Here is a 27912-nt window from a genome sequence, read left to right on the forward strand (position 1 = left end):
AGTAGAGGAAGGATACTGCAAAATCTCCCGTCAGAGGTGGGATTTGCTGGTTCTCCAAACTACTCAAAATTTCCACTACCGGTTCTTCAGAACTTGCTGAATGCCACCTCTGCTCTGGATCTGTTCAGCTGTCCTAGTACCATCCATGCCCTGTGCCAGGTGGGACTCTAGGAAGTGTTTTCATCTTTGAGGCTATAATGGCCAGAAGGAATAACCTTGAGGACCACGAAGAAGAGAAGTGACCAAGACCAAATCCTATCAAAGACATCTGAGTCTGGAGCAGAATGGTAATCCGAGAAAGCATCTGAAATAAAACCCTCACAAACACAAAGGGAAAACTCATTCAGACTTGCGAAGATTCCATTTTTCTAACCTTATAATGAAAGTAATATTAGCCTGCATGACTTTGCTTTGCTAATTTGGTCTTCCTTGAAGAACTGACTAGCAGGCAGATTTGCATTGTTTCGATACCAATCTCACAAACCTGAACACTCATCTCCTCAACCAGAAAGGAAGCCAGGTTCAGGTGATTGGGGGGTGGGTCAGCTGCACTCACAGAATCATGGGGGTGGGGGGGACCTCCTGCAGGAGGACTGGTCTTCCCAGATTCTGAGAGTCCAGGCCTTGGTGTATCCGAGGAGCAGGGCTTGAACAAAACCCCCTCCGTTTCAAGTTAAGGGCAAGAAGAGCTACTCTCAAGCGGGGAAAGTATCTAGAAAACAGAGCAGAGGTCCCCAAACTTGGCCACTTTAAGTCTTGTGGACTTCAACTCCCTGAATTCTCCAGCCAGCTATGTCTCCAGCCAGTCAGCTTTGGGATTCTGGGAGTTGAAGTCCACAAGTCTTAAAGTGGCCAAGTTAGGGGACCCCTGAAATAGATAAATTCAGCAACTGAGTTAAATGTACAGGTAGTCCTCACCTTACAATAATTCCTTTAGTGACCATTCAAAGTTACCAGAGCACTGAAAAAAGAGATTATGATCGTTTTCCAGTTAGGACCTTTGCAGAATCCACATTGGTCACGTGATCAAAATCCAGGCGTTTGGCAACTGACTCATATTTACGACGGTTGCAGTGCCCCGAGGTCCCTTCTAAGAAGCCAAATCAATGGGGAAGCTAGATTTACTTAACCTCCGTGCTACTAACTTAACAACTGCGGTGGTTCACTTGACAACGGTGGCGAGGAAGGTCGTAGAATGGGGCAAAACTCACTTAGCAGCAGAATACCTGTACTGTGTAAATCCAGCTCCCAGGTTGAACAATCGGCCACTGCCTTCTTTCCCACAATAGCAAGCAGGGATGCCATTGCCCAGAATTCTGGGCTACAGTCTAGAAATCCACTCCTGTCCATGCCTGTCCCACATCTGGGCAGCTTCCAGGGACTCCCCCCCCCCCAGCCAGGCCATTGTCCAGGTGCGTCAGGGCCAATGTTCCCTCTGGGCCACCTGTCCTGGGCACATCAAAGCCACCACCTGGCCTGACTTGTCAACAACGGAGGTGAGGAGCAGAGGGGCCTCTTCCACCTCCCAGGTGGGTGGGAGTAAACAGCAGGAGCTCAAATGTCACCCGACAGGACGAGGAGGATCTTCCCCCGACATGAGATTCGCTCCACACTCCAAACGGGCCGGTTAAACGGAAGTGGGGAAAACATCAACTGTGACTTCATGTCCAAGAGGGAAGGAAGGAAGCCAAACGACAACAATACCACTACCACCAGGATGGGGGGAGATCCAAGACACAAGAAGGCATCTGGGATGCAGGTTGACCTATGACCACAGTTGACCCCCAAATTTCTGTTGCTAAGCGCGATAGTTGTTAAGTGAGTTTTGCCTTGGAGGACTCCAAGTCAAACCTCTATACCAGCAAGGGAGAACCTTTTTGTTGTGGTGTGCTGAAAGTATGCATGCGTGTGGCGGCACCCACAATGCAATGCATGCCCCCCTGCGCATGAATGCGTAATGCCCCTCTATTCCCTTACCTGCACTGCACATGCAAGTGCCTCCCAGCTGATTTTTGGCCCTTTGGGGCCGTTTTTGCCCTCCCGGAGGCTCAAAGGAATTCTCTGCAGCCTTGGGAGGCTGAAAAATGGCCCTTCTGGAAATACCAGAAATGCCGAAACGGGCCCGTTTTTCGGCCTCCCAAGGCTGCAGAGGCTTCCCTCGAGCCTCTGGGAGGGCAAAAATGGCTCAAACGGGCCAAAAATCAGCTGGAAAGCGCATGCATGCGCAGTGCAGGAAAGTTTGGCTGGGGCTCGCGTGCCATAGGTTCGCCATCACAGCTCTTTACCATTCCATACAAGTGACTGTCTAGTCTCCTCTTAGAAACCTCCAGTGATGGACCGTCCATGACTTCTGGAGGCCAGCTGTTCCACTGGTTAATTATCCTCCCTGTTAGGAAGTTTCTCCTTAGTTCCAGGTTGCTTCTGTCCTTGAGTAGTTTCCATCCCTTGCTTCTGGTTTTGCCTTTAGGTGCTTTGGAAAATAAGTCACCTACCTCTTCTTTGTGGCAGCCCCTCAAATACTGAAATTGCTATCCTGTCCCCGCTGGTCCTTCTTTTCATTAAAATAGAAAATACCCAATTCCTGCAACTTTTCCTGAAAATTCCTACAAATGAGAATCTGCATGAGCATCCTTCTCATGCTCCTTCTCCTAACCCAGGGGTTTCCAACTGGATTTCTTTGAGGTCCGGATCAGCACTGTAGTTCTCCTCCACAGGCCTGTGGGGGGGGGAGACAGGGGATGGGCACCTCCTGCAGCACCTTGCTAGCCAAAATGAGGGGCTGGGGGCGCATGCTGCCCCCCTCCGCTGCGTTTTCAGCCTCCATGACCTACTGCAGCACTCTCCAGCTGAAAATGGGCCACGTGGACCGGTCCTTCGATATTTCCAGGCCGGCCCCACAGGCATTGAGTTTGACACCCCTGTCCTAACCCCCTCTTTCATACAAAACTGAATAAAACCTGAATAAAACAATAGGTCAGCCTCAAAAGCGGGATTTTTAGGATTTCTCTTTCCTTTCTTTTCCTTTTCCTTTTCCTTTCTTTTCTTTTCTTTTCTTTTCCTTTTCTTTTCCTTTCTTTTCCTTTCCTTTCTTTTTTCTTTTCTTTTCTTCTTTTCTCCTCTCCTCTCCTCTCCTCTCTTTTCTTTTCTTTTCTCTTGTAAAGGCACCACATCCTCACCTTCAGGCTTCACTCTGTTCTATCCAAGAGGCTGTGAGAAGGATGCACGATCCTGTTAACCCACCAATTTAGCTTTACTCAGGACCGATTTCTCAACGTTACCACCTTTACCGCCCCAGCTGGGAGGCTGAAGCATCCTGGGAGTTGAAGTCCAGACATCTGAATGTTTCCAAAATTGAGAAACGTTATATTACACCAGTAAGAGGTGATAGATACACTACTGACTGAGTATTCCACAGTTCTGACAGGCCACAGAATTGAAATGTACCAGCCACATTCTGTGGAAGGTTGAAAATGCGACCCTGGTGCGTCCTTTGCAGGCGGGGGGAGCATCTGGGAGTCAATGTTCACTCCTGGCAGTTGCCTGCAGTTTTCTTGGCAAGCTTTCAGAAGTGGTTTGTCCTTGCCTCCTTCCTAGGGCTGACAGAAAGTGACCGGCCCAAGGCCACCCAGCTGGCTCCATGCAAAATGCAGGACTAGAACCCAGGGCTTCCAGCTTCTGGCATTAATCACTACAGCAAACTGGCTCTCTAAAATAGAGGTTGTGGGTGCTTCATCACTGGAGGCTTTCAAGAAGAGACTGGAAAACAGTGATGAGGTTCAAAACATTTATACTGCCTCTGTGGGCGTGGCTTGGTGGGCGTGGCAGGGGAAGGTTAACTGCAGAATATCCATTCCCTCCCCACTCCTCTAACCTGCTTTCCAGCTCCCTTCTCCTGTGCAGGGCAACCACAGAAGAGCCAGCCAATCGGCTGGGACTCAATGGGAGGCGGAGAAGAGATGGGGGCGGGGCCAATCAGAGGTGGGATTTGGCAGTTCTTCCAACTACTCAAAATTTCTGCTATCGGTTCTCCAGAACTGGTCAGAACCTGCTGAATAACCACCTCTGCTGGAACGCCTAATTGTCTGAAAAGCTATAGATTCTCAAGCTTGAGCAGGTGGTTGGATTAGATGACCTCCAAGGGCCCCCTCCAACACTGTTACTCTGGGTGTGTTTGGTCTGAACTATCGCAGACCTGGCAGGGGAATGCCGAGGGGAGCCCTGGGCTAAAACTCACAGCAAATCTGATAGGACCAACTATGGTCCTGGCACGTCCAGTTCTTTGGGGAGACCACAGCAGATGGAGCTGACCGGCAGCCAGAAGGAAAGATGACCAGCATCAGCCTGGCCGCTGGTCACGGCTCCTGCCTCAGATGCAACCGGCGGCAAAGCGGAGGAGCCTCTGCCCAGCCTGCAGCTGCTGTGGGGCGTTACCAGATCAAGAGGTAAACATGCCGGTCCTTTCGGGACGGCTAAGGACTTAACGGGATGAGACGGTCACAAGTGAGGGAAGGCGGCCTCAGTGGGGCTGAGCCCTGTTTTTGAAGCAAGTGGGCTTCTCCCTAACACAGGGAGTCCCAACTTACAACAGCTTGTTTAATGACCGTTTGATGTTACCAGGGCATTGAAGAAAAGGAACTTAGGACCACTTTTCACACTTATGACCATTGCAGCATCACATGATGGAAATTCAGACGCTTTGCAATTTACTCATATTTATGACGGTTGCAGTTCCCAGGGTCACGTGATCCCCTTTTGCGACATAATGACGGGCAGAGTCCCCGTGGTCCCATGATCAAAATTCAGACACTTGCAGATTGAGCAGGGGGCTGGACTAGAAGACCTTAAGGTCCCTTCCAGCTCTACTCTACTCTGTTCTATTCTCTTCTATTTTGATTCATATTTATGACTGTCGCTGTATCCTGGGGTCAGATGATCCCCTTTTGTGACCACCCGATAAGCAAAGTCTATGGAGAGAAAGGTCGTAAAATGTCCCCAAACTCACTTTACAACTGTCTTGCTTAGTCACAGAAATGTTGGGCTCAATTGCAGTCGCAAGTCGAGGTCTGCCTGTAGCCAGCTCTCTGTGCTGGCCTTGCCTGTCCATGCCTTCATCCTTGAAAAGAAAGCCAATCTTCCTGACCCCTGGCTGGGGTTCATCTCTTTCTCCGCGGCAGCTGAAGGTCAGATGTTGTTGCAGATGTTGTTTTCCTAAAGCCAAGGCAGGCAGGGAGCTCAGACTTTCTGGACCCACTTTCAAAACGCTCCACTGAGAATAGCCAGCTCTTATTTGCTCAGACAGTCCTCCCTCCCTGCCGCTGGCCAACAAAACCCTGGGCTACAAGCCGCCTTCTGCCTTCCAGCCAAAAAAAGGCTCATGCAATCCTTGGTTGAATAAACAGAGGTGTAGAATCAAAATCACAGGGAGTTTTAGTACCCTCTTTATAAAACTTTGGTAAGGCCCCACCTGGAATACTCCATCCAGTTTTGGTCACCACACTACAAGAAAGGTTGTTGAGAGTTTGGGGAAAAGTGCAGAGAAGAGCCACTAAGATGACTAAAGGCCTGGAGATTAAAACATACGAAGAACAATTGCAGGATTTAGGTTGGCTAGTCTAGAGAAAAGCAGGACTAGGAGGAAGAGGATGGCATTCCAGCATCCGATAGGCTGTTTGCTGTCTCTGGAAACCTGCTGGGTGAGTACAGAAGGTTCCCTTTTGTCACGGCTGTGACCAGATGTTGGTTGGTTGCTCCATGGCTGGAGAGAAACGACAACGCTGGGAAAGGGAACATTTGAAGCGGGGGGGGGGGTCTTGCCAGCCCCCCCTAAAAAAGAAACAGCCCCACCAGCTTCTTCTCACCTCAAGGAACTGAGGGCAAGATGCCAATAAAAGACAAGAATATAGATAGAGAAAGCAAAAGAGAATAGATATTTTAATATTAAGCAATTCATTTAAAGAGAAAAACCTTTATTATATACAACCAAATGTGAATCGTAGTGGTTCTTTCTTTTTTTTTTTTCAATAAAAAAGCCAAACAACTTTATGCTTGTACTAACGACATCCTAAATTATAATTAATGCCAATAGAATTTTTTCCTCTTCTCTCTGCTCAGTAATCTAAGCTATCTAAATAATAGAAAGTTAATATTCTTTAATCGTATTACATACGCATCATTCTACTGAAATAATACAATGGATCGAGATGTATAATACTGTAACGAAAAGCAAAAAGAATTCACTAGGTAGCTTTAATAGGATTGACAGCACAGCGATCTACATTTAGGGAGGGTGTCACAAAGACTTCAGGCAGAGAATTATCCCATTCCAGAGCTTTGGCCACTGGCTGGTTTAGAGGGGGGGGGGTTCTGCCAAGGAAGGGTATCTTTAAGGCCCCTAATTTTAGATGCCCCGGAAGAGGAGCAAGAAAAGCAGGCTCAGCCAATGTGAAGAATAGTTTCATGAACTGGGTATGTCTAGTTTAATGAAAAGAAGGACCAGGTATTAACGGCGGCAAGAATTGCTTAGGCCCAAAGTTGGAAGATAGGTGATGTACCTTCAGAAAACATGGTAATAAATAAAATACTTGATTCTGCTGAGATGGACAGACTTAATGAGAAAACTTAAAAGTAACCAGGAGTCTGAGTTTTATGAGGTTTGGGAAACGATTTATATACGTGGTTAGATAAGAGAAATAAGGTTTTGATATGGAGAAGAATTGTAAATATTGTACTTAAGTATATAAGTAACGCTTGACACAGAACTGTTAAAATGTAAATTTTATATGTATTTTGAAAATAAATAAAATATTGTAAAAAAGAAAAGATGGACTAGGGGTGATACGACAGCAATCCCCCAATATTTGAGGGGCTCCCACAAAGAAGAGGGGAGTGAACCTATTTTCCAAAGCCCCTGAAGGCAGGACAAGAAGCAACGGATGGAAACTAATCAAGGAGAGAAGCAACCTGGAAGGAAGGAGAAATTTCTTGACAGTGAGAACAATTAACCAGTGAAGAATCAATTGCCTTCAGATGTTGTGGGCTTTTAAGAAGAGACTCCCAGTTGCAACATAGGGTTGTGAAAGTTGGACCATAAGGAAGGCTGAGTGCCAAAGAATGGGGGCCTTTGAACTCTGGGGCTGGAGGAGACTCCAGCGAGTCTCTTGGACAGCAAGGCGATCCAACTGGTCAGTCCTAGAGGAGATTGACCCTGGCTGCTCTTTAGAAGGCCAGATCCTGAAGAGGAAGCTCAAAAGACTTTGGCCTCCTCATGAGAAGGAAGGAGACGGGAGAGAAGGAGGGGGCTAGATGGAGTCCCTGAAGCAGTTGGTGTGAGCTTAAATGGACTCCAGGAGATGGTGGAGGACAGGAAGGCCTGGAGGAACGTTGTCCATGGAGTCGCGATGGGTCAGGCATGACTTTGCAACTAATAACAACAAAGAAGAGACTGGACAGCCACTTATCTGAAATCGTATAGGCTCTCCTGCCTGAGAAGTGGGTTGGACTAGAAGACCTCCAAGGTCCCTTCCACCTACGTTTTTCTGTTATTCTGCTTATCCACACAACATTCAGACAAGCAACACGTATTTCCTGTTGGGAATTAGCTCCTTCACAGCATGGCGACAAAGCTCCAGTTTGCTAAATAAAAAGCTAAAAATACAAATGCCAAAGAGAACAGCAAAAAGTGTGCCACCTTTTGCCCAAGGCAAGAAACCACAGGTGCCTCCCAGGGGGAGGTGAAGGCCAAGGTTGGTCAAAGTGAAGGCAAACTTAAACGCTGGGTCTACTGATCAATTCACCATTTCTTTGTGCCTTCCAAGGTCTAAAATGGGACAATGATGTGTTCTTTGTGTGTGTGTGTGTGTGTGTGTGTGTTGAGCCAGTGTTGATTCCAGTGCTCTGGCCACTGGCTGGCTGGGGGTGGGGGTGGGGGCTGCCAAAGAGGATAGCTGGAGTTTTCTTGGCAACATTTTCAAACAGCCAGCTTGGTCTACTGCAAGGGTCCCCACACTTGGCAACTGTAAGGCTTAAGATGTCAGAGGATCACAAAAGCTGATCCTACGATCCTGGGACATAGCAAAAGTCATAAATGTGAACCAGTTGTCAGACATCTGGATTTTTGTCACATAACCATAGGGATGCAGGTGGCAAAGGTCAACATAACTGTGAAGATTAGTCATAAATCGCTTTTTTCACTCCTGTTGTAACTTTGAATGGTCATTAGGTGAACTGTTGCAAGTCGAGGGCTACCTATATACGTAGTATATATATATATCAATTCCTGGCTTTTTTGCCAGCACGCCAGCACATCCAAGAGGCAAGAAAGATTTAACTCAGTTTCTATCGGTTGCCAGGAAACAGCTGAGTAGAGCATAAATTTCTATAGGGCCTTTAATGAAAGGTTTGTCCTAACATCATGTCACTGTGGTGGTATTCAGCATTAATTAGCTGCTGCTGAACTAGAGGCTCTGCTACCTTCTTCTTAGCAATATTTCATTAGCTTATATAACAGCTTGTTCACGCTTCGCCTTTAAGTAAAAGTGCAATTTCTTTTTGGCTCAGCACAAGGTTTTTTTTTAAAAAAACCCAGCTGTTCTGTTTTGTAAGCCATAGATTTTGACGTTCTGTTGCCTGTGAACCAGGCTGCCCTGGCTTGTAAAAACATAGCATGAACTAATGGGTCCAGTCTAATTCCGCCCCCTCTCTTTTTTCTCTCTTTCCTCTTTCTTTCCTTCTTTCTTTCTCTCTTTCCCCCACCTCTCTTTCTCTTTTCCTTCCTTCCCCTTCTTTCTTTCTTTCTTTCCTTCCTCCCTCCATCACAGGGGGACTATATGCTAGTGCCAGTCAGAATTGTAAGAGATAGCAGTAATCCAGCAAATCTTGGGATGTGTCAATATATAATGTTCATGAGTTATAAGTTGTTCAAAATGAGCAACAATTAATTTGCTCTTGTAGTTAATATGTTTAAACACAGGGGAGTGAAGGGGGAGCTTCAGAAAAAGTCAAGGCTGAAACCCCCAACTCCTTTTCACGTACACACAACACACAAGTAAAGAGAGAGCATGTTTTAATCCCGTGACTGCAGCAACCATCTCGACTTTCCAAAATGCAACCAGGGGCTTCTCCTATAGAATAGCAACAGCCCTTAGACTTGTATACCGCTTCACAGTACTTTACAGCCCCCTCTAAGCGGTTTACAGAGTCAGCCTCTTGCCCCCAACCATCTGGGTCCTCATTTTACTGACCTCGGAAGGACGGAAGGCTGAGTCAACCTTGAGTCTGGTGGGATTTGAACTGCCAAATTGCAGGCAACCAGCAGTCAGCAGAAGTAGCTTGCAGTACTGCACTCAAACCACTGTGCCACCTGGTCCTCGATTTATGACTATAATGAAGCCTGCCTTGGTTAATAACTCCCACCCCTGCTCTCCCCAATGTGGTTGTTAAGCATCATTAAGGTACAGGGGGCATCAGGGTGGGGTGGTCCTAAGAGGCTGGCATGGGCTTAAGCCCATCTCCCCCAGCCTCCCAAGGCTTCCCCTATGCCTTCGAGGACCCAGCAGGGTAGGGTGGGGGGAGAGAGGTGGGGGGGGGGTGTTCTATAGCCTCCCTGTCATTGGCCATAAGGGCAAATCTGCCCAAATTCTGTTCACGTTGTGACTGCAAGGACCCTATATTCTCTTCACTCTCCAGCTGCAGGCTGAGGTGTCTCTTATCTGACCAGGGCCTTGACAGTGCCTCTTCGCCTTGCCTCCCAAGGTCGGTTTCACACACCATTACGAGAATGCACATTACACATTTTACTGGTTATTGTTCTGCTTCTGGGAAACTCCAAGAAGGTATCTAACACTCTACACAATTTGGCCCTAGAAAAAGTAAAATAGCATCATCTTCCCTGTGTGACCAGGTTTTTAACATCCTGGAAGAGATTGTCTCTTCTCTTCTTTGAAAGAGAGAGAGAAAGGGAGAGAGAAAGGGAGGAGGGAAAGAGAGAGGGGAGGGGGAGAGAGAGAGAGAGAGAAAGAGAGAGATGGAGATGGAGATGTTTGGTGAAGGTAATGTAGAGGGCCTTCTATTTTCTCCCAACCTCTGGTAATCCAGCTGTTTCCCTTTCCATTGTAATCAAAAATATGTTGATGCCAATAGGTTAGGGCTTCTAAACCATTTGTTGATTTGAGGTTTATTTAAAATGCCTGCATTTTGAATGGATGTTTTGATCCTTCAATTATTCTGCATTTCATTTTGATTAGCTGCCTTGGGTGAAAAAGCAAATAAATATATTAAAATGAAATGGCCAGCTATATGAATACGGTGAATAAATGAATACAACATTAATTCAAAAAGGTTGGGAGCCAGCTTTACGATCCCAATTCTCCAAAACAGACTAATATTGTTCTTGGCTATGCCCCCCACCTGGAAAAGCCAATTGCTCACCCTGACCTTAAAGGGCTTATCTCAGTCCTCCCCGCCCCCCCCTTACTTCTCTTTCTTCCCGTCCAAACTCCAGCGGCATTTTTTTCATTCTTTAGCTGTAATTTCATGGGAAGGCAATTCTGGGTGGGCTTGGAAAGAAAGAAGATGGACAACTTCTGGCAGCTGTTGGCATTTGAAGAATCAGAACACGCTTTGGTATTTCAAGTGGAGTATGTGGTTGGAAGGCTTGTCTTAAGCAAAAGATTTAATGGGATGATTTAAAACACACACACACACACACACCACACACAAAGTGAAGACATTTACAGGAATAACAGAATAAAAACAGAATTGAAAGGAACCTTGTAGATCTTCTAGCCCGACTCTGGATTCAAGACAGGAGACCTTACACCATCTTTGGCGAATGGATGTCCAGTCTCTTCTTGAAAACCTCCAATTCCAGGAGGCAAACTATGCCACTGATCAGTTGTTCTCGCTGTTGGGAAATTTCCCCTTACTTCTAGGTTGGATCTCTCCTTAATGATCTTCAACCTGTTGTACGAATGGCTGTAAGTCGAGGAGTACTTGTATACCTCAACTGACCTGAGGTTGAACATCTCTCCCAAAACAATCTCAAGTCATCAAAGATTACCACCAGATGTGGGACTGGCTTCTGGTTTGGCTGGCTTGGACCATTTATGTTAATTGTTGGATCAAGAGGACTTGGCTTTGAGGGCAGCAGGACTGCTCTGGGAAGCCACCTGCTTGGAAATTGGTGGGTTTCCTTGGTTGAGCACTTGGAGAACCGACGGCTGGACTGGATGTCCAATCCAGACAGACAAACACTGCTTAAGATTGCTGGAGAGTGAAAGATTCGGTATTCTGTCTATCCTTCTATCCTTGTCTATCCTTCTATCCTTCTCCTAAATGAACTCAACGCTGATTGTCCTTTGGAAGGAAAGGTGCTGAAACTGAGGCTCAGATACTTTGGCCATCTAAGAAGAGACCCTGATGTCGGGAAAGATTGAAGGCAAAAAGGAGGAGGGAACGGCAGAAGATGAGGTGGTTAGGTGGTATCATTGATGCAATGAACCTGAATATGGGCAAACTCTGGGAGACAGTGGAGATCGGGGGTGGGGGGCTGATATGCTGCGGTCCATGGGGTCACGAAGAGTCAGGCATGACCTAGGGATTAAACAACTAGGCTACCTCCATCTCATAATTTGGCATGTTGTCTCAGACTTTGGACCAAAAAGACTGAGGCTCAGTTCTGGGCAAATCACGATTCTCCAATAATTTTGCTGGAGGTCAAAGTTAGCTCCACGTGGATTTGTGTAGTCAAATGGCCTGCAGTTTTATTTGGTTCATTGCTATAACTACCGTGTTACCTTCAGGAAACACGTGAGAAAGGAGCTCCTAGCAACTGGCACCGCAATGTCCTTTAATTCCCCGAACCTAGGATTGATAGGACTTGAAGGCCAAAATATCTGGACAGCACCTAGTGCCTGACCAGCCCAAAGGTTTTGTGGATGCCCTAGCAAACCCTGTTTTTCGAAGCTGAAGAAAATAAATATTTTTGTTGCAGATGAATTGACTCTTGCTCATTCCTCCAACTCCCTGTGAACCTTCATGGGCACAGAATGTTTTTCCCTCTCTTGCTCCATAGGCACAGGTAGTCCTCAGCTTACAACATTTAGTGACCGTTCAAAGTTACAACAGCACTGGAAAAAGTGATGTATGAGCATTTTTCACACAACTCTTCCAGCATCCCCATGATGATAGCAATAGCACTTAGACTGACCTACCATTTCACATGGCTTTCCAGCCCCCTCTAAGCCGTTTACAGAGTCAGCCTCTTGCCCCACAACCACCTGGGTCCTCATTTTACTCACCTTGGAAGGACGGTGTTGTGCTTCGCCGGCAGCCTGTGCAGACGGCAGTAGAATCGGATAGTGAGGAAGAACGGGGACCAGTCCGAGAGTCTGGAGAGGACTTGGACGAGGGTCCTGTGTCTGATGCAGAGATGGGGCCAGGACCATCGGGGAGTGGGGTGCTGCCTCCGGAGCCTGGCAGCAGTGGGCAGAGGAACAAGGGGAGCCTGTTTCCAATGCGCGTGTGCGCAGAGCTGCCAGAAGGCAAGAGCAGCTGAAGCAGAAGGGGCGACTTGGGAGTAAGGCTGGGAGGTGATTGCCCCTCCCCTAAGGTATAAAAGTCAGGCAAAGGTGATGAAACCTTTGCAGGAAGTAAAGTAGTTTGATTGGTTCCGAGTCCTCCTTGAAGCTCTGTGTATTTTGGTTGGTATTTTTCTGGTACTTCGGTTCGTTTCTTTTATAGTTAATTGGATACTTCTGTTTTTGGCAGCATTCCACAGAATTGAGAAGCGGGTGCTTATCTTGGGGGACTGTTTAAGATTAGTTCTGGCTGGGAGTGAAAACAATTTCCAGCGTTGCAATAAAATAGGTTTTGCTTTTAAAACAAGTTTGTGATTAATTACATTGGACGAAGCCTGGGTCAGAACAGATGGAGGGCTGAGTCAACCTTGAGCCTGGTGGGATTCGAACTGCCAAATTGCAGGCAGCTGGCAGGCAGCAGAAGTAGCCTGCAGTACTGCACTCTAACCACTGAGCCATGCTATGTGATCAACATTCAGATGCTTGGCAACTGACTCACACTTATGACTGTTGCAGTGTCCCTGGGGTCACGTGATCCCCTTTTGCGACTTTCTGACAAAGTCAATGGGGAATCCAGATTCACTTAGCAACCGTGTTACTCACTTAGCAACCACAATGATTCATTTAAGAACTGTGACCAGAAAGGTTGCAAAATGGGGAAACCTCAACTAACAACTATCTTACCTAGCAACAGAAAGGTGGGGCTCAATTGTGATCATGAGGATTACCTGTAATCTTGACAGAATAACACTAACAAATATGCTTTTCAGGAGATTAATGATTCTGATTAAAGATATTGCTGGAATTAAACCAATTGTGGGCATTTTACCTTGGAAAAATGACAAAGAACTTCTTCAGATCTCTGCAAGAATGTTTGTTTCTCCGGTCGATCTGGGTGTGTGTGTGTGTGTGAGAGAGAGAGAGAGAGAGAGAGAGAGAGAGATCCATGGGCATTTGCTCAGCTAGGCTTTTAAAATGGCCGCCTTCCCTCCCCACTGTGTCACTAGGGTTTTCTCCATATTGGCCACAGAGCCAACGGATCTCACACAGAAACATCCCAAGGCTGCATTTGGGTTGACCTCTGGAAAGCCAGCATATACTCTATGAGCTGCATTTGAAGACTAAATTGCCTCATTTGGGCAACTTTTCCCATATGGCCAGCCAAAGTCCCAAGCTGTCAAATGCCAAATCTGTAAAGCAGAGGTCCCCAAACTTGGCAACTTTAAGACTTGTGGACTTCAACTCCCAGGATTCCTGAGCTAACATGACTGGAGGAGGAATTCTGGGAGTTGAAGCCCTCAAGTCTTAAAGTTGCCAAGTTTGGGGACCCCTGGTATAGGGTCTCTGGCTTGAACAGGGGTTGGACTAGAGGACCTCCAAGGTCCCTTCCAACCCTAGGATCGTATACTTTATCAGCTATGCTGGTTGGAGAATTCTGGGAGTTGAAGACAACGAGCCTTAAAGTTGCCAAGTTTGGAGACCTCTGCTCTAAAGATACTTCATTCAATTCAGGGCTTCTGAACCTTTTTCCTTCTTTACCCCAAACTGCTAACTAGAAAGTCCTTCTTTAAAGGTCCCTATTCTGACTGAGTAATGAACTGGTGTGTCATAACAGAAACTTAAAAACAAACAAACACTTTTACCCAATTTGGGGTGATGTAGCCAGGTTTGGGAAGCACAAACTGGTTTTTGAGACACCTAAAAGAATATTAGATATCAGCTCTTTTCGATCCTGAAAAAAATGCACTGCTCAAAATTCTGCTTACAGTGTCCTACTAGCTTAGTGACACATCTCTGTCCCACTTGATTCTGTTAATTTCATTCAAACTTTTGTTTTTTTTTATTTTAAATTAAAGGGAGGCTAGAATATTATTGTGCATCAACCTGGAAAAGTGTTTTTTTTTTATCCTTGGCAACTTTAAGATGGCTGGACTTCAAACTCCCAGAATTCCCAGATGGAAAGACAATAAAGTTTGTAACCCTTTGGCCCAAAGAAGAGGAGCATCTCCAATTTTGGTCACCCCAATATAAAAAAAGATGTTGAGACTCTTAAAAAGAGTTCAGAGAAAAGCAACTAGGATGGAATCATATGAAGAAGGGTTGCAGGGACTAGTCTGATGAAAAGAAGGACTATGATAGCAGTCTTCCAATATTTGAGAGCCTGTCACAAAGAGAAAGACAACTTATTCTCCAAAGCACCTGAAGGCAGGTGAAGAAGTAAAAGATGGAAGCATATCAACCTGGAACTAAGGAGAAATTTCCTGACAAGTCAGAATAATTAGTCAACGGTGCAGCTCGTCTCTAGAAGTTGTGGGTGCTCCATTGCTGGAGCTTTTAAAGAAGAGACTGGACTGCCACTTGTCTGGAATGGTTCGGGGTCCCTTGGACTAAAAGACCGCGAAGATCCCCCTCAACTCTTGTTATTCTGTATTCTGTAAACACCTGTAACAGCAATTTAAATGGTTTCTGCTCTTTCTTTTAATCTAAAAGCTTCCTTTATTATGGCGGTTTTTGAAAGCAAAGGGACTTAAACTGAGAATGGAAGCAGGTGCCTACAAATACAGATATTTACAATTAACTTACGGCCACAATTGAGCCCAACATTTCCGCTGTTAAGTGAAACGTTTAAGTGAGTTTTGCCCCGTTTTATTACCTTTCTGGCCACAGTTGTTAAGTGAATCACTGCAGTTATTAAGTTAATAACATGGTTGTTAAGTGAATCTGGCTTCCCCATTGATTTTGCTTGTCTAAAGGTTGCAAAATGTGATCACATGGGGCACAGCAATGGTCATAAGTATGAACGAGCTGCTAAGCATCTGAATTTTGGTTACATGGTCCTGGGGATGCTACCAAGGTTGTGAAAAATGCTCATAAATCACTTTTTTCAATGCTGAAATAACATTGAACGGTCACTAATGAAGCGTTGTAAGGCAAGGACTACCTGTATGGGTTCAGCAGAGAAGCTGCATAGCACAGCCGCCTGGCCAGCAAAGGCCTCTGATGTAATCGCAACACCTGTGTGACAGCCAAGTCAGGTTTCCTGGCATGCAGAACATCTGGGCTTCTATCCTGCCATCTCTGCTCTGAGTCTTTTGCTTTCTCCAGAAGTTTAGAGCTGCTTTCCATGCAGGTGTAGATAAAAATCAGGGACGCCTCAACTTATAATTGACTCTGCTAATTATGCTTGCAAGTTCATATAGCCAGTCATTATGTGACTAGACCTGATTTTGTGTCTTTTATTGTGGCGGTAGTTAAATGAAGACCATGGTTGTTCCATTGTTTGCTATTGGACATTTCACGCACACACCCCCGAAACTGCAAGTAAACATAAACATGGACATGACTGCAAGGGTTGTATTCAGCTTTGCATGTGTGTGTGTGTCCATCTGTCCATTGTAACTTTGATCGGTCGCAAATTGAGGATTACCTGTATATCAGGTTGAAATGAGCATCTTGCATCATGACTGGCTCAGAAATTCTGGAGTTGGAAGTCCACAGGGAGTAAGAAAGCCACAGCTGCCCACCCCTCCTTTAGAGCAGGGGTCTTCAAACTTGGCTGCTTTAAGACTTATGGACTTCAGCTCCCAGAATTCTTCCTCCAGTCAGGTTAGCCCAGGAATTCTGGGAGTTGGAAGTCCACAAGTCTTAAACTTGCCAAGTTTGAAGACCCTTGGTCTAGAGCGGGGGTCTCCAACCTTGGTAACTTTAAGCCTGGAGGACTTCAACCAGCTTTGCTGGCTGGGGAATTCTGGGAGTTGAAGTCCTCCAGGCTTAAAGTTACCAGAGTTGGAGACCCCTGCTCCAGAGGCTTTCAGAAACAACGCCTAAACCTGCATCTCCCAGGCTTTGCCTTCCGGGAGGGGCCGGACTACAACTCCCATCCTTGAAGGATATCCGGTGTGAGAAAGCGAGCCTAAGCGAAGTGGAAACTAAATCTTGGTGCTTCAATCTGTAGCAGCAAGGAAGGGAGGTGTCCCTAGGACGATAAGGAATTGGGGGTGGAAACTGGCTGAACTGGAGAGGCCCAGAGAGGACAGGATTCTCCGGATTCTTACGGCAGGAGCCACCTAAGCTAGATTTCAACCTAATGTCGAAATCACCCAAGCCTCCAGGCCTTTCTACGGAAGCCTCAAGTGGCCCTGCCCTGCTCCTGTACGACAGGCACTCCTCGACTTCTGACCACAGCGGAGCTCCAGATTTCTGTTGCTAAGTGAGATAGCCGCTAAGTGAGTGAAGGAAGACTATCGAGACTGGGAATCTATGGAAGGGATCAGGGTGAAGTGTAGTCATTTCGTTGCTACGATGGCTAGTCCTCGACTTATGACTGCAATTGAGCCCCAAATTTCTATTGCTAAGGGAGATGGCTGCTAAGTGACTTTTGCCCTATTTCATTAGCTCTCTTGTCAAAGTTGTGAAGTGAATCATTGTTAAGTCAGTAACACCACTGTTAAGCGAGTCTGGTTTCCCCATTAATGTTCCTTGTCAGAAGGTCACAAAATGGGATCACGTGACTCTGGGAACTTGCGACCGTCATAAATACAGGCCAATTGCCAGGCAGCTGAATTTTGATCACGGGGAGACCACAGGGATGCAGCAATGGTCGTAAGTGTGAAAAATGGGGCACAAGTCGTGGTTTTTTTTTTCAGGGCCATTCTAACTTCGAACGGTCATTAAACTAACTGTTGTAAGTTACAAACTACCTGTAATTTTAGGACATTTGAAAACTTGAGAAGCTGGACAACAGAATGAGCAGGCCGAAGACCTCTGAGATGATCTGCCCAATCAGAAGAGGTAAAAAGGATCTGGGCCCATAATATCTCATAGTGGAAGCTTTCTGGTGCCATCTGATGGGGAGAATCAGAGGGGAAAATCCTACTTGCCCAGCCCGTTTATTTTTATTTATTTATTTGGTTTGTCAATTGTTTACAAGGTAATAGGTATAAGTAAAAACATAGTTATGAATACATGGATACATATAAGAAAAATAAAAGAAACAAAAGGACAGGGACGATAGGCACATTGGTGCGCTTATGCACGCCCCCTACAGACCTCTTAGGAAAGGGCTGAAGTCAATAGTAGACAGTCTAAGATTAAAGTTTTTGGGGTTTTGGGAAGAAACCACAGAGTCAGGTAGAGTATTCCAGGCATTGACCACTCTGTTGCTGAAGTCGTATTTCCTGCAATCAAGTTTGGTGCGATTAACCTTGAGTTTGTATCTGTTGTTTGCTCTTGTATTGTTATGGTTGAAGCTGAAGTATTCATTGACAGGTAGGACATTGCAATGTATGATTTTATATACTATACTTAGATGTTGGTCGTACGTCCAAGAGGCATCAGGAACCAAGATAGAATTTGTAAGACTCTGAATTCATGCTCTGAGATATCTATCCTACCTTCCCCAAAATGTGGTGCATCTATTTTTGACTTCCAAGGAATAAGCATCAATCCACCGACCTCTTCCCTGGTCCAGCACCTCAAAGCCACAGGACATGAGATTGACTTTAAAAATACCAGAACTATCGCCAAAACTCAACACTTCAACAACAGAATAATCAGAGAAACCATAGAGATAGAAAAACGCCCACACAGCATGAATAAATGAGATGATACCTCCCGCCTACCAGCCATTTGGAAACCTGCCCTCATTAACAAACAAGTACCTAACATGAAGAATGACACCAGACCCATACCTACGAAGGCCACACAAGATGCTACCACCACACTTCCACGTAGAAAGCAAAGTCACACCCACACAGATGACGAAACACGACCACGAACCAGAAGCCGTACCGCAGCTGCATCACTACCCGCTTCAAACCCCTCCGACCCAAACATGAAGCGAACGGACGCCCACCATGAAGATGTGGCATGACCATGAACGCGAAGCCAAACAACAGGATCACAGCTCACCAGCTCAAATCCTCCGACAACTAAGACTAACCTGAACACAGCCAAGCCCCCACCAGAACAGAACACACTCTCAGCCAATCAGAACACAGCCAAGCCCCCACCCAGTCAAGTCACACTCCCACTGGCAGTTAAAAGAAAAAACAGCTGCAAGCTCACATTACTCCAAGAAGCACAAAGCTGAAGACACAAGCCTGAAGATGATGAATGAGATTTCGTCGAAACGTCGCCAAAATACTTCCAATTTTACGCAGGAGAAAACCCGAATAACCAAAGATCCATATATATACATATATACATACATACATACATTCATACATATATATGCCCTTCACACATCATCACAAAATCTCCAGAACTGTAAAGCCTACAAACTTGAAATTTGGCACATATGTTCCTCTTGGCTTCTAGGGGCTTGCTAAGAAAGGATTTTTTGAAATGACCATCAGAGCATTTAGAGTATTTCTTGTGTTATTATTAATTATTATTAACAAGCTCTGATGCTAAGGAGTTCTACTCCACCTCCCCACCTGAAAAGAAATCTCTTCCAAATGCAAAACACAAGCAGAGGAGAGGAGTTTCAGTTTCACTTTTAGTTTCACAGCACCAAGCAGCTTTACTACAGAACAGTTGAGCTAAGCCACGCCCAGGCTCTTTGCTGTCTCCTTCTTGCTCACACAACAAATACTGCTTCACTTTCCAAACAGCCCTCAACTGTTTTTACACACTGACAGGACGCTAGCCAGATGAAGACCGATGGATGCTGGTAGGCAGAGGCAGATTTTTTTCCCCTTATTTTCCTCCCCCCAAACTAAGCCCGACTACATAGTTCCGTAGCGAAGCACGGATATCGAGCAAGTAGTAAACTCTAGCGGCATGATTGCTCCGTGGTTAAAGATGCTGAGCTTGTCAGCTAAAAAGGTTCAAGACCCAAGGACTATGCAACAGGGTGACTTCCTGTACCTTGTTCCAGCTCCTAGTAGTTCAAAAGCATGTACATGCAAGTAGATAAACAGGTACCACTGTGGTTGGGAGGTCTTTGGCATATAGCCATGTTGGCTACATGACCAGACAAATATCTTCAGACAACTCTGTCTCCCCTGGCCAAGAAATGGAGGTGAGCACCACTCCCTCAAGTTGGACACCACTGGACAGAGAAACCTATGCCTGCGATACAGTAAACGGCGAGTCCCGACCTTTGAGTACTTGTGGGTGGATTGCCTAGAGACCAGGTGGGGTTGTGTTGACTTTGTGGGATTTTGGAGCCCAATAAGAACCTGTGATGGAGGGAGGGGACGCCAACCCTCCTCCCTCTTCCTGCCCATCTCCTGATACCCAAGGATGTTCCCGCCCATTGACTCAACACACCTCATTGATGGTGGCCAACCAACCGACCTTCAGCACCTATCCACCTCCCCTTTAGGGTTATCCAAGAAGGGAGGCATTACAGGTAGTCCTCGGGTTACAACAGTTCATTTAGTGACCATTCGGAAGTTACAACGGCACTGAAAAAAGTGACATGACCATTTTTCACACTTACGACCGTTGCGGCATCCCCATGGTCACGTGATCAAAATTCGGATGCCTGATAACTGACTCATATTTACGACCATTGCAATATCCCAAGGTCACGTGATCTCTAGTGACCATCAGACAAGCCGAGTCAACGGGGAAACCAGATTCACTTAACAACTCTGCTGCTAATTGAACTGCAGTGATTCACGTAACAACTGTCACAAGAAAGGTTGTAAAATGGGGCAAAATTCATTCAACAACTGTCTCACTTAATAACAGTGTGCTCAATTGTGGTCGTAAGTCGAGGACTAACTGAACAAACTAAAACCTACACACCAATTGGTTTCAAATGAACAAGAGTACTACAATATCCACTTCCGACATCATGAATGTAAATTTCTGACATTTTAATCTGAATTTTCCTCTCAGGGCAGCCCAGATGACTTTCTGAGTCACCATTTTTTGATCCTTGGCCTCACAAAGTAGACTATCTAATGACCTTCACAGCGAAGTGACTAAGTTTGTTTTCTAGGCTTATCTAGTCTTTGTTCTCACACCTTTCAATCCACAGGTCAGCAGCCTTTCTAAATGCCATCACCTTTCTATGATGGTGTGATGCCAAAGTAAAGATTTAGAAAGGACTGGGATGGCAGCCATCTTGTGCCTCCCTTCTTTGAAATCTTGTCTGTCCTGCTGCAAGCAAACAGAAATCTTGCCAGCATCAGATGAGATGATCTGCAATTCCAAACAACAGGTCATTTGCTCCTAGTGGCAATTGGTGGTGACTCGCTTAAACCCTGTTACAAAACTGTGTTAATCTCAGAGCAAAGTGATACCCATGCATGTCAGTTTGCCTCCAGTGCCCACCAGATTCCATCTTGCACCCCTGACCTTTCTTTAAGAATTATTTTCGTTAAAGACATAAATGGGAAACTGACCTGCTATGAACCAATATTTATTTGTAGCAGTTTTTAATTTCCCCCAAAACCCCACTATAGGTGGCCCATCTAGTTCACCTTTGGATAAATGGGTTTTTTTAAGTAAATTATGGCAGCCATTTTGTGACGGCACCCACCACAATGTTCCCCAATGTCAACTGGGGAAAAAAGCAACCACGTGCATATTATTGTGGCATTAAAGCCCTGGGCAATGGCTGTGTGAATGCAGCCCATTGTAATTTATTCAGCACAGATGCACCGTGCTTACATTTGTGTGTGTGTGTGTGTGCATCTGTGTGTATTTGTGAGTCACGAGGAGCTGTACATGGAGCCTTAGCAGTCCAGATTGGCTTAGCAATTCTCACCCAAGCTGAGAGCCTAAAAACTCTTTTTTTCCCCCCTGCCTCTTCTTTCAAAGTGATAAACCTCCGGCTGGCTGAAAAGATGCCCATTAAAAATACGTGAGAGCTAGAATAAATCGATGCACATGCATAAACAAACCCAATTAAAAGGACATTTTCATTCAGCAAAGCAAGTGCAAAAACGCTGAGGTCATTTTGGAAAAAGTCCAGTCTCCTAATCGTCCCACCTCCCCAGACATTCCTCATTCGACCTAACTCTCTCTCTCTGTCTCTGTCTCTCTCTCTCTCTCTCTCTCTCTCTCTCTCTCTCTCTCACACACACACACACACGAATTGATTTGCCTCAGCCCCCTCCCGCTGCCTTGGTCCTTCCACCACCAATAACTCTTGGGGAGCGGGCTTTTCTGCACCCCCAACCAGGAGAAAATCCAGAGAAAACAAATGGAGCTCTGCATGTGTTTGACACCCTTTCTCCAAATACCCAGCTTTTCCTGGAGACGGGCTCTCTGCTCTTGAAAAACACACCCAGAGCAATGTGAGTCAGTGTGTGTGTGCGTGTGTGCGTGCGCATGTGCACGCGTAAGCATATGCCTGTGTCTCTGTGTGTCAATCAAGAGCCAAGCAAACAGCACAAAATCTCAGGCAATCTCTTTCAGAATCAGGCACAGATGTAATAGCAGAGAACTTTCTGGGTGGACAAGGATCAAATGTTTTTCTGGAGGGTTTCGATGGAGATTGTGAAGAACTAATTGAGAAATGATTTTATCTGGCTTTTTTGTTTTTTGTTTTTTTGGCTTTGGAGACTGGACTTTTACCATCCGTAATCAATCAGCAATTGATAAGAGATGCTGCGATAAAGAAACAAACCTGGATATTTGATCTCTGGGACCAGTGGTGGCATTCAGCAGGTTCTGACCAGTTCTGGAGAACCAGTAGCAGAAATTTTGAATAGCTCAGAGAACCAGCCAGTCCCGCCTCTAATTGGAGATTTTACAGTCTCCTTCCCCTGCCACGCCCACCAAGCCACGCCCACAGTAGCGGTAGTAAAAAAAATTGGAATCCCACCACTGACTGGGACCAATTATTAGGGCAATATTTGGGATGACTGGGGGTGGATTGGGGATCAGTAAATTTTCTATAAGGCTTTTGAAATTTCAGTCCTCTTATTACTGTTCACCATTCTTTGATGGTTTGTATTTTAACCTTCTTTGAACGAGCTAAAATATTCATTAAAAGCAAAAAAAAACCCAAAAAAATTACACAGAGAACCACAGAGGACCTGAAAGTGTTAGCAAAAGCTCTTCTGGCTCTTTTGCTGTTTCTGCTTCGTTGGCTTTGAACGGCTGTTGCTTTGGACAGAGCACTTTAGGAAGAAGTGTGCGGTGCACATAAGAACATCACAAATGCTTGTCCAGCATTTTGTTCCCCGGGGGGGCATGGGGGGGGAAGGCTGAGAGACAAGAGGCACACTTGGTAGCAGAAGCAGGAGACAGACCCATCGCCCACTTCCCTGCAATTGGCATTCAAGCTAAACTGAATAGAAGAAAATAACACAGTTGGAAGGGATCTCAGAGGTCCTCCAGTCCACCCCCCTGCTCAAGCAGGAGACTTTACACTATCACTGACGATCGGATGACCAGTCTATTTATGAAACCTTCTAGTGATGGAGCATCCCCAACTCGTGGAGTAAAATCTCTGCAACCCGCTTCCAAACTCCAGAGTCAATTCCAGCTCCTCATCCTGAGTCATCTCAAGTGAAGACACTGGGGGTGGGGTGGGGGGGTGGGACTGCAGAGCATGGTCAAAAAAGTCAAGATGGCGGCTGCCATAGTTCAACTGAAGTACAGCCCAATTTTTGTTTTGTTTTTTCTTATCTATCCGTTTATTTCTGATTTAGACCTGTGCACAAGCACACTCCACTACATCGCAACGTATTCGTTGTTTGCTTATATTCCTAATAAAATATAACCCACAACAAGCAACCGCATTTCTTTTTCATTGGCAAATGCCATTTGATGAGGTCAACATCCCAATCAAGGGACTATCAATTCCCACAAACAATCAAGCAGAAAACAGTATGGAACTGCTGAGGAGAAAAACCGCATCCCACCAACACGGACAAGACAAGTTACTGTACATAAATAGAGAGCAAACCTCACACCCATTGGCACTGATGAGGTTACCCAGCTGGGCAATGAAATGTCTGAAAGCAAACAATCAAGCTCAGAGAGCCCCAAGGATCCCACCGATCTTCATTTACCAAGGAGGCACTTGGATGTAATTGAAGGACATTCTCAATAGAAGGGTTCTAACCACATACTTTGTTCCGTAATGGATTACAATCTAGCCCTGAAAGGCATCACTTATGACCTTCACTTGATAACAAACATCTGTCTCTTCATTCCAGTCCATTTCCTTGTGTCGTGGAGGTTTGGCATAATTTAAACTGTAGGGTCTCTTTGGGCTGTTTTAGGGCAGGCAGTTTTTCAGAGTGAATTGCCTGAATGAGTTTGCATCCTCAATTCTGCTCTCACAACGACCTCCAGAAATTGTGGATTCTCCACCCCTGGAAGTTTTCAAGGAGAGATTGGACAATCTTTTGTCTGAAATGGTATAGGGTCTCCTGCCAGAGCAGGGGGTTGGACTAGAAGACCTCCAAGGTCCTTCTGTTATTCAATTCATTGATGGTTTCAATAAATAGCCAGAGTTTACCGGTGCTACATTATTTTGCAACTATACTTCACAATAAAACCAGATACATCACTAGAAGCCAAAATCACAAGACTACTTCTGATTGTACTTTGCCCATGTCATGCGTGCAAATTCCTTGGAGAAGTCAATGACACTAGAATGGTTACTGGAACAAGGAGAAAGAGCAAGCAAAGAACTCACTGGCTTCATACCGTCAAAGCTGATGCAAAGATGAACAGCCAACAAAGGAGCTGTGCTTGACAGGGTAGTCTGGACAAGCACTTGGCTAATAAATGCACCAAGAATCAGACATGACTAAAGGGTTAAAACAAACAAACAAACACCACAATACACTCAGGCAGCTGACAATTCTGCCCTCAACATATCTAAAGTTAACAATGGCTCTCCTAGCTGTGTGTACAAACTGGTATTCCAAAAAATCTTTGCAAAGAATCCATTGTGAGAAGAACTCCTATCAAAATCTACGTATTTCCCCTTCAATCCAAAAAAAGAAATTCTAAAAAATAATATTCTGGTGGTTGGTGATTATTTTTTAATTGAAAATGTGATTTAGCAGGTCAGTTTAAATGGGATTTAACAGAAATCATGGCCTCTTAAACATAATCTCACCTATGGAAATGACCAAAGATGAGGTCATGTATTGTAAAGGAAATTAGGGCTGAGCTTGGAGAAAGGAAAAATAGGAGAAGGTTTTATGCAGTCACAGACTGAAGGAAACATGAAAAAGAAACTCAAAACAAGGATCTTTGATTTCATTGGCATAAGATGAGGCAGAGAGAAATTTAGAAGGTTTTACTCCACGACAATACACAGCTTTACTGGGATCTCGTCTGTTTCTTACCTGTCTTCCCTGAAGGGCTGATATTTGGAAATATTTTAGTTTTATTTAGGAAAAATAAGAGAGAGTAAGCAAAGATGAACTTATTGGAGAAATGCAAGCTTTACCACTAGAACAACAGGGGAGAAAAGTCCGTGATTGACAAATAGTATTTGGAGGCAACCAGGATTCGGCTTCCAAAATTTTACCAACCGGTTCTCTGCCTGGTTGCTCGGTGGGCGTGGCCATGGTGGGCGTGGCCTAGTTGGCCTCCTGCACCATGGCTGTTCTTCCCAAATTTCCAGGAAGCCTGTTTTTGGCACTCCCCGTGCTCCGGAGGCTTTCCTCCAGGTCCAGGAGGGCGAAAATGGCCTCCCCGAACCTCCGTGCGGGCCCTGCCCTTACCTGGCATCCAAACGGGCCCCGTGGAGACTCCTGGGAAGGGCAGAGCGGGGCCAGCCAGGGATGGGATTTGCTGGTTCACTGAACCGGTCATTAAAAATGATAAAATTACATGTTTTAAATACATGAAAGATTTATGCTACCTATTTTGCTCTATAACACCCCCAATATAGAATAGAGCCTATATTTTCGACCCAAACCACGTGGTGTAGAGGAGAAGGGTTTAGGGGCCCCAACGTAATAGCAGGAGCAAAAGCCCTTAGACTTATATACCGCTTCACAGTGCTTCACAGCCCCTCTCTAAGCAGTTTACACTTTTCAGCCTTTTGCCCCCAACAATCTGGGTCCTCATTTTACCGACCTTGGAAGGATGAAAGGCTGAGTCCACCTTCAGCCAGTCAGGATTGAACTCCTGGCAGTGGGGGAAGGGAGGGAGGGAGGGAGGGAGGGAGGGAGGGAAGGAAGGAAGGAAGGAAGGAAGGAAGGAAGGAAGGAAGGAAGGGGGAATAGCACTTATATAGCGCTTCACAGTGCTTTACACCCTTCTACAAGCAGTTTACACAGTCAGCCTATCGCTCCCAACAATCCAGGTCCTCATTTTACTGACCTCGGAAGGACGGAAGACCGAGTCCACCCTGATCCACTCAGGATCAAACTCCTGGCAGTGGGCAGAGTTAGTCTTCAATACTGTATTTTAACCAATGTGCCACCACAGCTCTTGTGGGTTGCATTATTGACCAGGTAATAGAAGCACCATCCTTGCGGCAAATGAAAAAAAAGAAAAAAGAAAAGCATTTCCAAGCGTATTCAGATAGAGCTCAATTTACAACCCTTCACTTTAAGAACCATCCAAAATTATGAAAGCCCTGGAAAAAAAAGGTGATTTAGGACTGGCCCTTCCACTTAAGACCATCACAGGGTCTCACAGTCATGTGATCAATTTTGGGCACTCGGCTACCGGCATTTAGTATTTATGTCGGCTGCAGCATCCCAGGGCCACAGCCACCTGCAGCCTTCCCAGCCAGCTTACAACAAGCAAAGTCAATGGAGAAAGCCAGATTCACTTAAGAACCGGCTTAAGAACTGCAACAAAAAGGGGCATAAAATTGGGCACAAGTCATTTAATAAATATACTGCTTAGCAGGGGAAATTCCAGTCCCAATTGTAACAGAATAATAGAGTTGGAAGGGACCTCAGAGGTCTTCTAGTCCAACCCCCTGCTCATGCAGGAGACCTGACACCATTCCAGACCAAGGGTTGTCCAATCTCTTCTTTAAAGCCTCCAGGGATGAAGCACCCACGACTTCCGGAGAGAAGCTGTTCCACTTGTTAATTGTCCTGACTGACAGGAAATTTCTCCTTAGTTCTAGATTGCTCCTCTCCTTTCCATCTGTTGTGTTCGTGCCTTGCCCTCAGGTGCTTTGAAGAACAGCCTGATTCCCTCTTCTTGGTGGAAGAGTCCCTGAGATATTGGAAGGCTGCTATCGTGTCGCCCCTATCCCTTCTTTCTACAAGACTCGACATGCCCAGTTCCCGCAACTGTTCTTCGTATGTTTTAGCTTCCAGCCCTACCTCAAAGGCCCAGAGAGAGAAGAAACCTGTCAATGTGAGCGCAAGGGTTTCCACTGCTTCCTTCGCAGGCGGCCTCCTCCTCCTCCTCCTCCAGCCGGCCCCCCAAGGTGGCAAACAAATGCAAAGCATTTATTGTTGGGGAAACAAGAATAAGGCAGCCTGGAAACAGAACCTGGGTTTTGATTGGACTAAGGGGCCCATTGGAGACCATGGAAGGGCGCCAAGGAACGCGTGAAAGGGCTTCACCGGCCAAGAAGGTCATCTCTTGCCTTGTACTTGACCCCAAAAGTCTCCCGTCGCCCATTATAGAGACAAGGTGGAGGGAAGAAGACGGGGAAGAACCAAATCCTATTGCTGTAATTGTCCTGCTCTCAGTCTGCAGGATTTCGGGCAATTTTGTCCAGGAAAGAACAGAGACCCCACCAGATGTAGGAACGGGGCAATCTGCAACCAACCACAAGCGGTCAGTCACTGGCTCCCACAATACTAGAAACTTCAGTACAGGTAATCCTTGACTTACAACGGTTGGTTTAGCGACCTTTCAAAGTTACAATGGCTCCAAAAAAAGTGACCTATGATCGTCTTTCAGAGCTACGAAGGTTGTAGCATCCCTTGGTCACATGATTAAAATCCAGACCCTTGGCAATGGACTCATATTTATGATGGTTGCAGTCTCCTGGGGGGCTCATGTGATCAACTTTTGTAACTTTCTGACAAGCAAAGTTAAAGGGGAAGCCAGGTTCACTCAACCTCCTTGTTACTAACAGTTGACGTGATTCACTTGACAATTGTGGCAAGAAAGATCGCGATGTTGTAACTTTGAATGGTCACTAAATGAACTGCTGTAAGTCAAAGATGACCTGTATTAAATCACAGGTGTGTCTACTGGAAAGGAAGAAATAGCTTCCAAGCGGAAGAAAATATTTTGGGGTTTTACTTGAACATTTAAAGTCTGGCAGAGGGAATTCCCTTGACTTCAAATGTTTATAGGACACTCAATCAATATGTGTAGGGGGGATTCCCCTGTTCAGGGAAGAAAATATCATGCAATGAAATGTCTTTCATATAAACAATAAAGCTGCCTGCCTAATTTATGGCCTAAGCAAGAAGTG

At 45.6% G+C, this 27912-nt stretch overlaps 1 protein-coding gene and 2 long non-coding RNA genes across 3 annotated transcripts in view; 1 reads left to right on the forward strand and 2 right to left on the reverse strand.

Annotated features, from left to right (window-relative positions):
- The window catches only part of LOC148124756 (uncharacterized), an 801081-nt gene that overhangs the window by 720326 nt on the left and 52843 nt on the right, over positions 1-27912 (reverse strand). The window lies entirely within an intron of this gene.
- The window catches only part of SLC16A2 (solute carrier family 16 member 2), a 77980-nt gene that overhangs the window by 47383 nt on the left and 2685 nt on the right, over positions 1-27912 (reverse strand). The gene's annotated exons all lie outside the window — the stretch shown is intronic.
- Positions 5435-27569, forward strand: LOC148124762 (uncharacterized). The gene is made up of 3 exons (XR_015745041.1): positions 5435-5693; positions 17288-17366; positions 26593-27569. It is a non-coding gene; the product is annotated as an uncharacterized LOC148124762 (long non-coding RNA).

Source organism: Pseudonaja textilis, chromosome 12 (genome assembly GCF_049901715.1).
Source record: "Pseudonaja textilis isolate UNSWEBS1 chromosome 12, rPseTex1.2, whole genome shotgun sequence".
Lineage (NCBI taxonomy): Eukaryota > Metazoa > Chordata > Lepidosauria > Squamata > Elapidae > Pseudonaja > Pseudonaja textilis.